We start from the raw sequence: 14,216 nt of genomic DNA, 5'->3' as shown, positions 1-14,216 counted from the left end.
GGGGGGCAGATCAGATTCTGATGTCCTTTTACAACCCCCCTACAGACAGTAAAATGCATGGTAACACAGTACTTTCCATTAACAGCACCCCATCTTTGGAACTCCCTCCCTAGGATGACTTGCTCAATGCCATCTCTTTTCTTGTTAGTGTCAAGTTTTTTAAATTTGCTGATCCCAATTGTAGTTCTTCTTTTTTAACTGGGATTTTATCTGCCCAGTTCTTCCATTGTGTAGTTGTATTTGTTTTATTGGCAGCTTTGCTAGAACAGTGATGTCTGTGTGTAACCTGCAGCCCATTGGTTTGTGTCCTATTTGGAGCAGCATCTCATCCCATCTTCTACATGACATCTCCTAAGACATTTGAAGATGGCCATCATGTTCACTCTCATCTCTTAACATATTCAGGGATAGCTGTGTTGGCCATGTAGAAAAATACAACAAAATCCACAAAACATTGATACCTTTATTGGCCCACTTTAACAAGAGGAAGAGAATGGAGGATTTTACCTCCAACAAAGGTAAAACTCTCATTTGGACAACTATTGGCAAGTTTTACTTATACAACCCCTAGTTTTTTCCCCCCACCTCTAACATTACAGAGCCTTCTTGAAAAATTCAGTGTTCTCTGCCTAAGAAAATGACAGCTTCACACAGGACAGGGACAGCCTTGATCTCAAGGAATCTTGTAGGTGCATTGATGGAGTATCTTTTCTGCTGCTAATGGAGTTGAAATTTTGTTACCTGTCTTTCATTGCTCTTTATGCCTAGTCCTCACATGGCCAAGAAATGCAGTGAAATCCCTTCACAGACCCTCTTAACTGAGTCTAAATGTAGGCCTTGACTCTTAAGATTGTCACTTTTCTTCTGTATAATTTCTAACATCTTTGTCTGTGAAGAAGCCAGTGAAGCTTAAAAAGTATAAATTACTTATTTTGTTCATTATGGTTATTCCCCCCCCCCCCCGGCTGTGTATTTCTTATCTGGAATTCTGGAATCCAAAATACTACAAAATCCAGAATTGTCCACATGGTTGGCTACCGTTGCTTTCTGATGATTCAGTATAAACAAACTTTGTTTAATGCACAAAGTTATTAAAAATATTATGTATAAAATTACTTACAGGCTATGTATATAATGTGTATATGGAACATAAATGAATTTAATGTTTAGACTTGGGCCCCATCTCCAAGATATCTCATGCATATCTAAATAGTCCAAACCCCAAACCACTTCTGGTCTTAAACATTTTGGATAAAACTGGACTAGATCTGTATTGCTGTTTTGTGGATTTTTGGATTTTGTTGTATCTTGCTCTCACCACTAGTGGCACAATTACTCCCTCCTCAGCCACCCAGGTAGGAACTTGAATGTAAAAATCAGATTATGTGTGTCCCTGAAGCCCCTAGATCTCATGGAGGTGTCAGAGAAGCAGATACCAGCAGCCGGCGATTCCCCTTTTCGTAGCAAGCAACGTTTTTTCCCCTTCTTCCTGCCAGGTTGACAAGATCTAGGTGGCACCTCTGTCTCCAGCCCAGAGTGGACAGCATTCACACACATTGCCTCCTGGCTTTCCTGTTGGGGAGAAAGATAATTGCGGTGTCAACCTAGCTATTGTTGTTAGGTGCCCTCAAGTCATTTTCTGACTTATCATGACCTTAAGGTGAACCTATCATGGGGGTTTCTTGGCAAGATTTGTTCAGAGGGGTTTTTGCCTTTGCCTTCCTGTGAGGCTGAGAGAGTGTGACTTGATCAAGGTCTCTAATGACTTTCCATGGCTGAGAGAGGAGTTGAACCCTGGTCTTTCAGAGTCTTAGTCCAGTGCTCAAACCACTGCACCATAGTGGCACCATTTTATCAGGACATAGGAGAGGGAGAAATAAAGGAAGGGAACTCGTTTTTTGTGGGCTATGAGGCTGTGTTCTAGAAGAGTTTATTCCTGACATTTCTCCAGCAGCTATGGCTGAATTCTTCAGAGAATGCTGGCATGGAAGAGAGTAGCAATTTACATGTTAATCTATGTATTGTTCTGTTGCTGAAGGGCCTTGCCATTTTGTGGCCGAATAGCCACAAAAACAATATGGATGCCGGCTGTGAAAACCTTCAACTTCTCAAAGGGAACTAGTATTTGAGAGTAATTAATATATGGGTGCATGCAGTGATCTTAACCCCTGGAGAAAAACAATGAACACCAACTTGAAACCTTTTAAAAAGACAAGTTGGAACTTGGTTTTCTTATTTTGGAGGGGATATTCCATACTCCATCAGTAAGACTGCACTTACTGGAGACAGCTTGGTGTAGTGCTTTGAGTACTGGACTGTGACCCTAGAGACCAGGATTCGACTCCCATCTCAGCCATAAAACTCACTGGCTTACCTTGGGCAAGGCACACTCTCTCAGCCCCTGAGGATGGCAAGGGCAAACCTCCTCTGAATGACTCTTGACCCAAAAGAACCTCCAACCAAACAGAACATGATAGGTTCACCCTAAGTCACAAACAAATTGAAAGCGCAGAGCAAAAACGTATTTACTCTGTGTATGTATGTGTATACACACACACACACACACACACATACAGAGTGAGAGAGACTGCCTGTGTGTGTACACTCAACACTCCAACCACTATGTATAAGTGCAATATATACATGTGTGTGTGTACATATACTGTGTATGTATTTTTGTGTATACACACACAAATACAAATACAAAATGTATACCTACTGAGAGAGTGTCAAGTTTAATCAAGGTACTGATGGAAGGTTTTTAGACAAGGGAGGAATACTATCCAAACTGGTAGAATGTAAGGTGTGTGTTTCTGAAAGGTTCCATGTATCTACACTGTAGAAATAGCGCAGTTTGACATCACTTTAAATGCTGTAGCTCCTTCCTTATGGAACCCTGAGATTTGTAGTTTCACACGGACTTTATCCTTCCTTGCCAAAGAGGGCTGGTGCCCCACAAAACCACAGATCCCAAGATTCTGTAGAATGAAGCCACTTTTGACTGCCATGGCTCCATGCTATGGAATTCTGGGAAGTGTAGTTTGTTGTGGCACCTCTGGCACACTTCCCAGAATTCCATAGCATGGAGCCATGGCAGTCAAAAGTGGTGTCAAGCCAGATTTATTCCTGCAGTGTAAATACATCCTTACACGCACTGTGTGACGCAGCAGGAAGAAAGAGTCTTTTTACCTGGAAGGGAGAGCTTTCTCTCTGCATCTCCTCGCCTCGTTTCCGATCCAAAATGGCCGCCGCCGTGAACCTGCCCTATCTCTCCCTATAATACAGCTAAAGGAAAGCCAACGGAAGTCTAGGTTGCCCTCAACAAAGATGGCAGCATTGGAGTTGAGAGCGACGACGTAGGAGGGAAATGAGAAGAACTTCCGCCAGGAGTTGGGTCCTAGTTGCTGCGTATAGTAAAACCTCCTTCTCAGACTGCAGAAATTATCCAGGTTGACTCCATTTTAACTGCCCTGGCTCAATGCTATGGAATTCTGGTAACTGTAGCTCTGTGGGACATTTAGCCTTCTCTGTCAGAGAGCTCTGGTGCCACAAACTACACTTCCCAGGATTCCACAGCATTGAGCCTTGGCAGTTAAAGTGGTGTCAAACTGGATTATTTCTGCAGTGTGGATGCAGCCTCAGTTTTTTATATATATATATGTACAAGTTGGAGAGGGGAAAACCCCACAAAGGGACTTCCAAAGCTGTATGTTTTCTTATTTTTCCTTCAATTTGAATCACTAATAGTGAACTTAGATTAGCTAGGGCTCCCCACCACCACCAAAGAAAAGGTGCATCTATATTGTAGAAATAATGCAGTTTGACACCACTTTAAGTGCTGTAGGGTCATGCTATGGAATCCTGGGATTTGGAGTATTACAAGATCTTTTAGGCCTCACAAAACTACAAATTCCATGTTTCCGTAGGATGGTAACTATGGCAGTTAAAGTGTTGTCAAACTGCATTACGTGTACAGTGTAGATGCACCCAAAGTTGAAGAAGATCAACTTTGTTTTAATCTCGTGATTACTAGACTACACTTGCCAGAATTCCGTAGCATGGAGCCATGGCAGTTAAAGTGGTGTCAAACCAGATTTATTTCTGCACTGAGGTAGAATAATAGGAGTGCAGGAGGAAGTTATTCAGTTCATATTGTGATTTCAGGCCTTTAAGTGGCCTGTGTGGGTGGCAGCTTATCTTTAGGGTTCCAACTCCCATCACTCTCCACATTGTAGTTTGGGATGATGGGAGTTGCAGGCCAATACATCTGCAGGGCACCAATCGGGAAGAGGAAAGTCACAAGTCATATCTTTAACACATTCACCATATTTTGGAAATTCAAACAATGAAGAGGGTGTCTTTGTCAATGAGGTCCAAAACACACTGCAGAAATAATCCAGTTTGAGACCGCTTTAACTGCCCTGGCTCAGTGCTAGGGAATCCTGGGAATTAATTTATTGTGGCACCAGAGCCATCTGACAGAGAAGGCTACAGTTCCCAAAATTCCAAAGCACTGAGCAAGGGGAATTAAAGCAGCCTCAAACTGGATTATTTCTGCAGTGTGTTTTGGACCAGAGTTTCTCATTTACTTTTGTCTCCCTCCCATCTTAGATCATTTGGAACAGAAAGAGAGATCAATTTTGAATCTCAATTTTGGAATACCGTGGTCAATGAACTGATGCCAGAGAATGAGCCAACAGCTACCAAAAACTCAAAATCATTTGTCAATAATCTTACAGCAACACGGTTATAATTCATGTGTTAATCACCCAAGTGACCAAAAAGAAGCTGATCAAACTCCAGAGCCTCTTCTAAAATTTCTGCAGAATATTAAACATTCCAAGCTTGGTTTGGGGTTTTGGAAGAGATGCTAGCTATTCAGACTAACAAGCCTCTTGATGGCAAAAACAATTACATAAGATTCTTTGTAATTTATTTGGTGCTTAATGGTGGTGATATTACGTTTTTTGAAAAGCTTCTCTTAAGAAGTTCAACGATTCTTGAAGTATGGAGAGATCTTAATTCAGCCTTCCATATTCTGAAGTACCTAACAATCGTTCCTCTAAGCTTTTCAATTCATATCATACAGGGCTTGACAAAGGCTGTTTTGTTGGAACAAATTTCTACTAGTAATTGTCACCATTATATTTTTATAAACACACATGGTATTAAATACAAGATACATTATTTTTTACTGCTTTATATTTTTTTACTGCTTTATATTATGTTGCTGTTATGTGCCTTCAAGTTAATTCTTGCTTGTGGTGAGCTTTGGTGACTCTATTCAGAGGAGGTTTGTCCTTACCTTCCTTAGGCTGAGAGAGAGTGACTTGTCCAAAGTCACCTCATGGGTTTGAGCAGAAATTCAGAATTGACACTCATTTTTTTTTTGTCCTCAGGAGATGCAGATTGCCATGGTGATGCATGTCGGGTTTGTTGTTCTCATTATATTTTGGGTTCGCAAATCTTTTCGAGTTATTTTTAACCCTGGTTTTATTCACACATCCCATCGTTTCAGGTTAAAATGGAGCTGCCTCCCTTCCTTTAATGATACAGAGCAATCCAAATCAATTTGAAAGCATATCCACACTGCCGATGATACAGATTGATGCAGATTTTCAGGAAAACTCAGGGAAAAAATGGTATTGAATATCTCAGGTTAAGTGGTGTTTTTACCAGCTCCCCCCCCCCCTCAAGTATAATGAGTACATTCGTAACGTATGTGAACACCAAGGATTCAACCTGGATGCATTCTGGATTATTTTTGTAGCATGAATGGAGCCCTAGGAGTTTTTCACATGAAAGAGATTGGGAGTTTATCTCGTGATCATTTCAGAAAAATTGCATAATTACGCGATACGATTTCACATCACGTCGCAGAAGACCCACCATTAAAGTGGTCACAAAGAAGCATTAACGCACATCTTTTTACTTTCGGGATTTCAGCGACAATGCATTTTCGATATCACTTTATTTGCACAATTACGTGTGATAATCATTCGCTCAATTACTCAACATTTTCACTTTATTTGCGGGATGCTTTAAATGTACTTTAATCTCTCTTTAATGCTGAAATTAGCCCCAGTGTGAATAACTTCATTGTCTTCCAGGATCCTCCTAGTTGAATACTCAAAGTACTATACCATACTGGCTTCATGTGCTTTATAGTGTATGGTGCATTTATTACACAATGGAATAAAGCAGAGTTTTTGTTGTTTCTGTTGATTAGTGTCTCATTCTTGGATTCTTTAATCTGGTATATAATATATATGCAAGAACTATCCATAAATGCATTAGTTGTATTTCTGTGCTCAGTTCAAGTGTATCATACCTTTCAACCTTTCACAGATGAAAACTGGGACACATGTGGCCAAGCAAGATCAGGGTTTAGTGAAGATGGCAAAAGTTATTAATGAGGAAAACACACAAACTGGGAGAGGCCACAGCAGCTTGCTTTTGCCTGAGACAACTGGGAAGAGCAAGATTTGATTGCTCCATTCCCATAGTTAACTGAGTGAAAACTATTTTTGCACTTTGAAGTCACTTTGCAGGAGCTGAAGAAAGCTGAGGAGAAGGTGGGAGGAGTAGAGAGAGACACACATTTTAAATACTGTATAGCTGGAAAAATGGGATGACAGGATTAATGAGGATGGTTCCTGCAAAATCAGGACAGTTGGTGTATGGTATACAGTGTGCCGCACGTTATACACAGGTGCCTTTTACGTAGCTTTCAGCTTATGCTGAAACCCGCACGATGCAAGTTTCAATGGCGTTCACACCACATCGCACATCATGCACAAGCCCCATTATTTTCAATAAGGCTTGAGTATACGTGCTATTTGCCTTATGCAGAGGGGTCCGGAATGAATCCCCCACGAAAGGCAAGGGCACACTGTGTACAACATAAACACAACAGAAATAATACTATCTGCAATACAATCTATTATGCAGAATGAAAGAAACAGAAAGCCTCAGTCTCAGTTGAGTTCTAAATGAATAAAACCAAACTACACTTTGAATTATTGTTCAGCAATTTCATCCTGGCATCTCCTTTCACATTCTTTGTGGAATAATGGCAACTTTCAGCACTGCAGTAGAATGTCCTTGGAGACTGCAATGTTCTCTCACTGGTTTCTGAATGTTGCCATTTTTGATGTTGGATTTGTGTCCATTTATTATTGTTATGCCTAGAGACTAGCCTGTTTGTTCTGCAGTGAGGGTGAAGGGGTGAGCATTTGTGTTTTATGAAGGCTCAAGGAATTTGGAGGTGCCTTTCCGTACATGTGCAAGGATTTTCATTCTCTCTGGCTTTCAGCTGGCCTGTATGTCTGGGGGGAGAGGGCTTGAGCCAAGGTACTATGAATGCATGATGCTAAAAGGCTGTGTGCATTATGATCTGAACTAAAGGTGAGTCTTTTACAATACAGCAATTTAAAATAAGACTTCATTGTACATTAACCTGATGACAATTCTCGCTTCAACTATACAACCATGATGAGAATGACTATTATGGGGGATTAAGGTGATATTGAAGCCAGAATGGAGTTTCATTTTTTTTCCAGTATGTTATCCAAATTGACTCAATTGAGAGAGAGAGCAGGGTTGTTGTAACACGGCAATCAGACATGACCACAAACAGATTTCAAATCAGATTCTGATAGTGATTTCTTCCAAAAGCTAGAGTTTAGTAAGACCCCTGGTAAAATAGATGTGCTGTTCCCATTACTATTTCTGGATAAAACTGAAGGTCAGCCTTTTTCCAGCAGTGTACTACTCAGAGATCCTAATGATCTGCTTGGGCATCTACCTAGAATTCCAACCCGAACAGTGATGTTAAGTGGATAGTTTCCAGACACATAGATCTCTTTACATTTGTCTAAAAGCCGTGTAATACTCACTGCAAAAGTGTGTCAGCTTTTAAGAAGATGAGCCTTTGCACACGCACTCAGGGCCTTATTTTCCATCTCTCTCTCTCTCTCTCTCTCTCTCTGTCTTTCATCTTCAGCCTTGCTCAGGCTTTGTTGTTTTTATTGTTCTTACATTGTTATATATGTTCTGTTTGTAGTGGAATCTCATACTTACCTCAGGGTGAAACTAAATAAGATGCTAAATCTTCATTTACAAACACACTTTCTGAACTATAGAGATTTGCAAAAGTAGCTGTTTTCTGGTGGCTGTGCAGGCTTCCAGATTCTGGGAGTTGTAAATGCCAAAAGGAACTTCCCCAAAGTCTGACTCCATACTGTCCAACTGTCCCAATTTGGCAGGGACAGTCTCAGTTATTCCTCTGTTGTCCCACTTTTTCAGCTGCTTTTAAAATATCCCAGTTTCTGTCTCCTCCTCCCACTTTCCCCTTTGTCCTTATCTTACTTCAGTTGCTACAATCTGAGATTGAAGAGCAAAAGTAGCTTGTACTCAATTAACACATTGGGGGAAAGGAAAGGAGGGAGCAGAATCTTGCACATCTCAGTAGGCTCAGGCAAAAGCAAACTGCTGAAGTCTCTCCTAGATTGTGCTTTCTTCCTCAATATCAGCTAAAAGATGCTAGTGTTTTTGATCTCAACTTCACGCCTCTCACTGGAATATACTTCTGGGGAACTTCTCTGAAACTGAATTTGGCCCTAGAAGTGAAAAGGGTTCTTCATACTTTGAGAAAGATGAGGAGAATCATGGATATGCAGAAGTCTTTAATGCACCATTTCCATTCTGAGGACTTGCCAAAATGAATGTCTTCCCACTATGGTGAGATTTTAAAGTTAGGACAATTATTTCTTATTTGCTCTTGAAAATTTACACAGCAGACTTCAGGATGAGCAAGATGTCTTCATTTGTAGTTTTTTTTTAAAGGGGATGTGTACATGACCACTCTGCAATGTGTAAATGGTCATCCCGCCTCCATCTCCCAACTGCTTCTCCAAACAGCCTTGGGAAAATTCTTGGAGATCTGAAATGCTAGTATTGCGACAGTTACGTTGACTCTCATCTTGATCAGTTGTTCCATGCCAGAATCTATCTTTTGACCAGAGCTGGGCAAAACTGCCATTTGGACTACATCTTCCCAAACCCTCCAGCCAGCATGTTACTGGCTTTTGACTAGGCATAAATGGGTAGTATAGTCCAACTCTGCTTTTGAGTTTCTGTTAAGAATGGTCATCCTGACATCTGCTGTGCAGTGTCCTTAGAGGTTAAAATGTTCTCCTGTTGGTTTCTGAGCATTGCCATGATTTTTAATGTTGTTTTCTGTCTGATTATTAGGGTTTGCACTAAAGAGACATATGTTTCTAAGGAGTTTATCACATAGGAGGAATGTCTCCCAATTTCGAAAGAAAAGGAAGTGGGGCCAATATGCAATTTAACGCAATTACGCGAATGGTTATTAAATGCACAGAAAAACACAGCAATCACCCCAAAACCAAAGTAGTGCGAATATAAAAGAAAAGTATCATATGAGTATGTACCCTTCGTAGTCTAGAATTCGAATTAGCATCCCTGCACATGTGCAGTGAGGGCAGAATCGGATCATGGCCTTTTTACACTTCCAGCGGGGCTTGCCTTCAGTTCCTGTGGTTTTGTCTTGTTTCACATTATTTGTGCATTCATTACCCTTTATTTCACGTTATTACACAATTCACATTACTTGTTCATTCATTACCCTTTATTTCAGGTTATTTAGGCAATGCACTTTATTTCTGTATTCATTACCCCTTAAAGGATGAAAGGAAAGGAGAAGAGAGGCCCAGGCAAGAGAGGAAGAGGAGGAGGGGAGGAACATGGGGGGAGGGAGAGAACCTTGGTGCCCTTCGTGTGGGGGGCAGGAGGTGGAGGAGTCCCCCTTTGAATCCCAGTTGGGGGTCTGAGGGGGTCTCAGTTCCAACCAGCCCCCTTGGGATGAAGGGAACCTGCCCCTGTCTCCTTCCCTCCCCAACTCCCCACTTTCCCTCTGACAGCAAACCCCCTCCTGAATTGAGGGAGGGAGGATGAATTGAGCCCCTGGCAGAAGTGGGGCAGAGGGAGGCCCTGCCTTTGGAGGGGGACCAAATGGTGAAGGGTCTGTGCAGGAACCAGAGCTGGCAACTAAAGCTGCATCCACAGTGGAGAAATAACCCAATTTGGCACTGCTTTAACTCTTTGCAGCTCAAGGCTATGGAATTCTGGGAGTTGGAGTTTGTTGTGAGCCCAGAGCAATGCCCCCATTCCCCAGGCTGCCCCACTCCATCCTCCCCAAAGGAGGAGGAATGAGGGAAGAAGAAGAACTCTTTCTCTCTTCCAGAAGCCCCCTGGCCCTGGAGGGAGGGAGGAAGGAAGGCAGGCAAAAAGGGGCACAAGGGAGCAGGGCAAGCCCCTACGCCTAAAGGAGAGCCACTCTTTCCTCTGTCAAAAACAGCTGTTTTTCTTCCCAGCTGCCAAGGAAGACCCAGGAGCTCCAGAAGCCAAAACAAAATGGAGGATCATGGGAATGGATGCGGGGGAACACCAGGGCCACAGCAGACATGCATATCACACCAGACAACACCAAATTGAATGTGAAGTTGCCTGGGAATAGGATTTGTGAATTCCCTAGTTCACCGAATTTGCTTAAGTGTGGATTGATGTGTGATTGTATTCAGGGTGCATTCGGAATGCCAGCTTATGTGGTAACCTTTTGTGCAATAACGTGAGTACGCATGAATGCATTCAGGATGCCACTGGATTATACTTCCAATTTCAGTCGTGTGATATCGTCCTAAGACTCTGACTCATGCTGGATCAAACCCAAAGCCTTTCTAGTCCAGCATTCTATGCCCACAGTGGTGGCCAACCAAGTGTGTCCTGGAAGACCAGCAGCAAGTCAGGAGCACAGTGGTGTTCATTCTATCTTATGTGCAAGGCATAAGGGATAAGAACTCATATTCTATGAAAGGAATAGGAAGTGTGTGTGCATGTATGCGTGAATGAGAAAAAGAGAGAGAGAGATTCAGCACACTTTCTTGCTTTTCACACAAATGAAAAGTGGGACATGTGTGGCCAAATAACATCAGAGTGTGATCAAGATGGTAAAAGTTGTCAATTAGGAACAACACACAACCTAGGAAAGACTGCAGCAGTTTGCTTTTGCTGGAGCCTAATGGGAAGGATTGGCCTCCTTCATCCCGATCCTGGCCCCAGTGATCCCCTGTGACCTGTCCCATCATCCCCTGACTGCTCCTTCACCCCGTTGAAGGATGACAGCTAAGGAGGGGGCAGGGAAGGAAGACAGCGTCCAGAGCCCCATTGAGCATATGCACGAGTACCGATTCAAATACTTGAACCCTCAAAGTATGTTCTGGTGTGGTAATACAATCATGCTTTGCTTGAATCCGCATCACGTGACTTGTCTGGAATTGAACTGACTCCTCTTCCCCCTCGATTTGGAAGGGCAATGGAAAGGCAACCAGGTGTGGTAAAACATCATGTTTTAACGTGAATTCTCATTGCTAGACAGGAATGACTCCAGATCTGGTGTGAAAAAACATCACGTTTCGTGTTGCTAGAACAGGAGTGACTGCAGATCTGAGCTGCAAACCCCCCACGTGTGATAAGGCCCATGGTTACTAGAATAAGTTTAATGGAGGATAGGGTGGTGTGGGAGTGGCAGTGAAACCAGAATGGAGTTTTTGTGTTTGTTTGTTTCAGGTGGAATCCAGAGTTGCCTCTATATTTATCTTGTGACTTAAGGCGAGGCACTGAGTATTAACCCCAAAGATAGATTTGAGATTGGAATGTGACACATTCATGTCAACAGCGACTCTAGTTTTATCCTAATGAAAATGGTTGGGAGCCAAGCCCATTTCCTTCAGCGCTGTTTTTATCCCAAGCAAGGTGCATTATTTGACTTAGATGCAGTATAGAAGTCATCCAGAATTATTCCTGGAGGAAGGATCTGTTCCTCTTACATTCACTGACAATGGGAGGTTACTTTCTTTTTCATTTAGATAGACAGATAGATGTTGTGTGTTTTCAAGTTGTTTCTGACTTATGGCGATCCTAAGGCAAACCTATTATGAGGTTTTCTTGGCACATTTCTTCAGAGGGGGTTTGCCATTGCCTTCCTCTGAGGCTGAGAGAGTGTGACTTGCCCAAGGTCACCCAGAGGGTTTACATGGCCAAGACTTGATTTGAACCCTACTCTCCAGAGTCGCAGTCCAGTGCTCAAACCACTACACCATGCTGCCTCTCTCTCTGTAGAGATAGATAGATATAGCTATAGATACATACACACAGTGGGTCCTTGGTATCTGCTGGGGTTTGGTTCCAGGAACCCCTGTGGTTACCAAAATCCGTGGATGTTCAAGTCCCATTACATACAGTGGCATAGTAAAATGGTTTCCCTTATTCAAAATAGCAAAATGAAGGCTTGCTTTTTGGAATTTAGGTATTTTTGAATACTTTCAAGCAGTGGATGCTTGAGTCTGTGCATGAGGAATCTGTGGATATGGAGAGCTGACTGTATATGTTCAAAATGATCCCTATGTGCCCTAGTTTCCCCAGAGCTGGATTCTGGAGTGTGGGATGCAGGTAAGAGCACCTTCCTGTGCCTTCCCAGCTTGTCTGTCTGCCAGACTGACGTGGGAAGCATTCTGACCTCGATGCTGGTGCCCAACCCTCCCTTAGCCTTGTAGCTCAACACCCTTTCCAGCGAGTCAGCCTTAGAGAAAAAGTCTTGAACTGTGACAACTCTAGGGATCAGCTGGAGGAACAGTTGTGAAAAATCCAGGTAAGAGATGCCCAGGTGTATGCTTGCGTGTGTGTGATGGGGGAGGACCAGCTTGCCAGTCCCTCAGAAGAGGAATATAAAGAAAGAGTGCCTACCGTTGGCACTGCTGGTTAGCCCTGTGGCTCTTAGGAAGAAGTACGGAAAGGAGTGATCAAACAGGTGCATACCTGTAAGAAGTGGAAGAAAGCTGAATATTGCAAAGGTGTGATTCAGGCAGAGGTGGGTTGATGGCATATGGGTGTGTAATATCCAGGATTGGAAGTGGAGAGAAGGATGGGTGTGCAAACTGGCATAGGAGATCTGGTGGTGGTATTCCTACCTTTTCTTTCTTTCTTTCTTTATTTTTCTTTCTTTCTTTCTCCAGTTTGTACTGCCAGAGGAAAGAAGAAAGTTAAAAGCTATCTCTCTCTCTATTTGAGTGTGTATGTGTGTTGGGAAGGGGAGGACTGTTGAGCAAAAGGGACAGGAGGGGAGAAAGAGAGTGTCAGGAGCAAGAGAAAAGGGAGAGAACCCAGCAAGAGAGAAGGATGTGAAAGACAGAGGGAACTAACCTAAATAGAAAAGAGGAGAGAAAGGGTAGAATGAGAAAGAGGAGGAAAAAAGAGAGAAGATACAGAAGGAAAAGGAAAGGAGAATGGGTTGAAGAAATAAAGCAAGAGAAAGATGGATGAAAGAAAAGGATGGAAGAAACATTTTTAAAAAAGAAGAAAGGAGAGCCAAGATGGGCATGACTAGAGGGATATAAGGGAATGAGGTTTCAAAGAGAAAAATATAGGCCCGAGACAGATGGGCCAAAAGCGGCATGACGGCGGTGATACTAGGGTTCTGGACTGTGCAGCAACCGCATGGTCTGGAACCCTAGTGTGTAATGGCGATGGCCTAATGGTGATGTCCCGTCCACACGGGTGCTGCCATCTTGATGTAAGGGATGCACAGCATCCACACATAGTTGCGCATCGCTTACGGCATGAGTGCGCCAGTGGTGTACTCACGATGTAACCTGGGTGCCGCAAAAAGAACCAGGAAGAACCGGGTTCTTTTTACTCTGGTGGGGCATTGCACAGTTTGGCAGCTGCAGCATCTCTCCGGAGTTAAAATGGTCACCTGCAGACTGCCATTTTCAGGCGGTCTGTCTCGGGCCATAATGAAAGCAGTTAGCGTTGTTGTGTACCTTCAAGTCATTTATGATTTATGGTGACCTTAAAGTGAACCTCTCATGGTTTTTTGAGGGGGAAGCAAAGTTTGTTCAGACGGGCTTGCAATAGACTCTCTCAAGGCTAAGAGAGTGGGACTTGCCCAAGGTCACCCAGTGGGCTTCCATGGCTGAACATTTGTTGTGGTTGTATGCCTTTAAGTCATTCCCGATTTAAGGTGACGCTAAGGCAATGGCTGAGCACACAAAACTGGGGGAAATTTTACTTTTTTGGACTGTAACTTCCAGAATCCTCCAGCCAGCTTGGTCCTTGCCCATGTTGGTTGGGAG

General features: G+C 42.9%; 1 protein-coding gene across 1 annotated transcript in view; it reads left to right on the top strand.

Annotated features, from left to right (window-relative positions):
* Positions 1-7,213: 7,213 nt before the first annotated feature.
* LOC121934429 (sulfotransferase 2B1-like) overlaps positions 7,214-14,216 on the top strand; it is a 40,029-nt gene continuing 33,026 nt past the window's right edge. The window contains exon 1 of the mRNA XM_042474911.1: positions 7,214-7,407. The gene's annotated coding sequence lies outside the window, so the exon portion shown is untranslated. The remainder of the gene's footprint in view (positions 7,408-14,216) is intronic.

The sequence above is a fragment of the Sceloporus undulatus genome, chromosome 6 (assembly GCF_019175285.1).
Source record: "Sceloporus undulatus isolate JIND9_A2432 ecotype Alabama chromosome 6, SceUnd_v1.1, whole genome shotgun sequence".
Taxonomy (NCBI): domain Eukaryota; kingdom Metazoa; phylum Chordata; class Lepidosauria; order Squamata; family Phrynosomatidae; genus Sceloporus; species Sceloporus undulatus.
The sequence above is the reverse complement of the archived record's forward strand: the minus strand, read 5'-3'. Positions and strand labels throughout refer to the sequence as shown.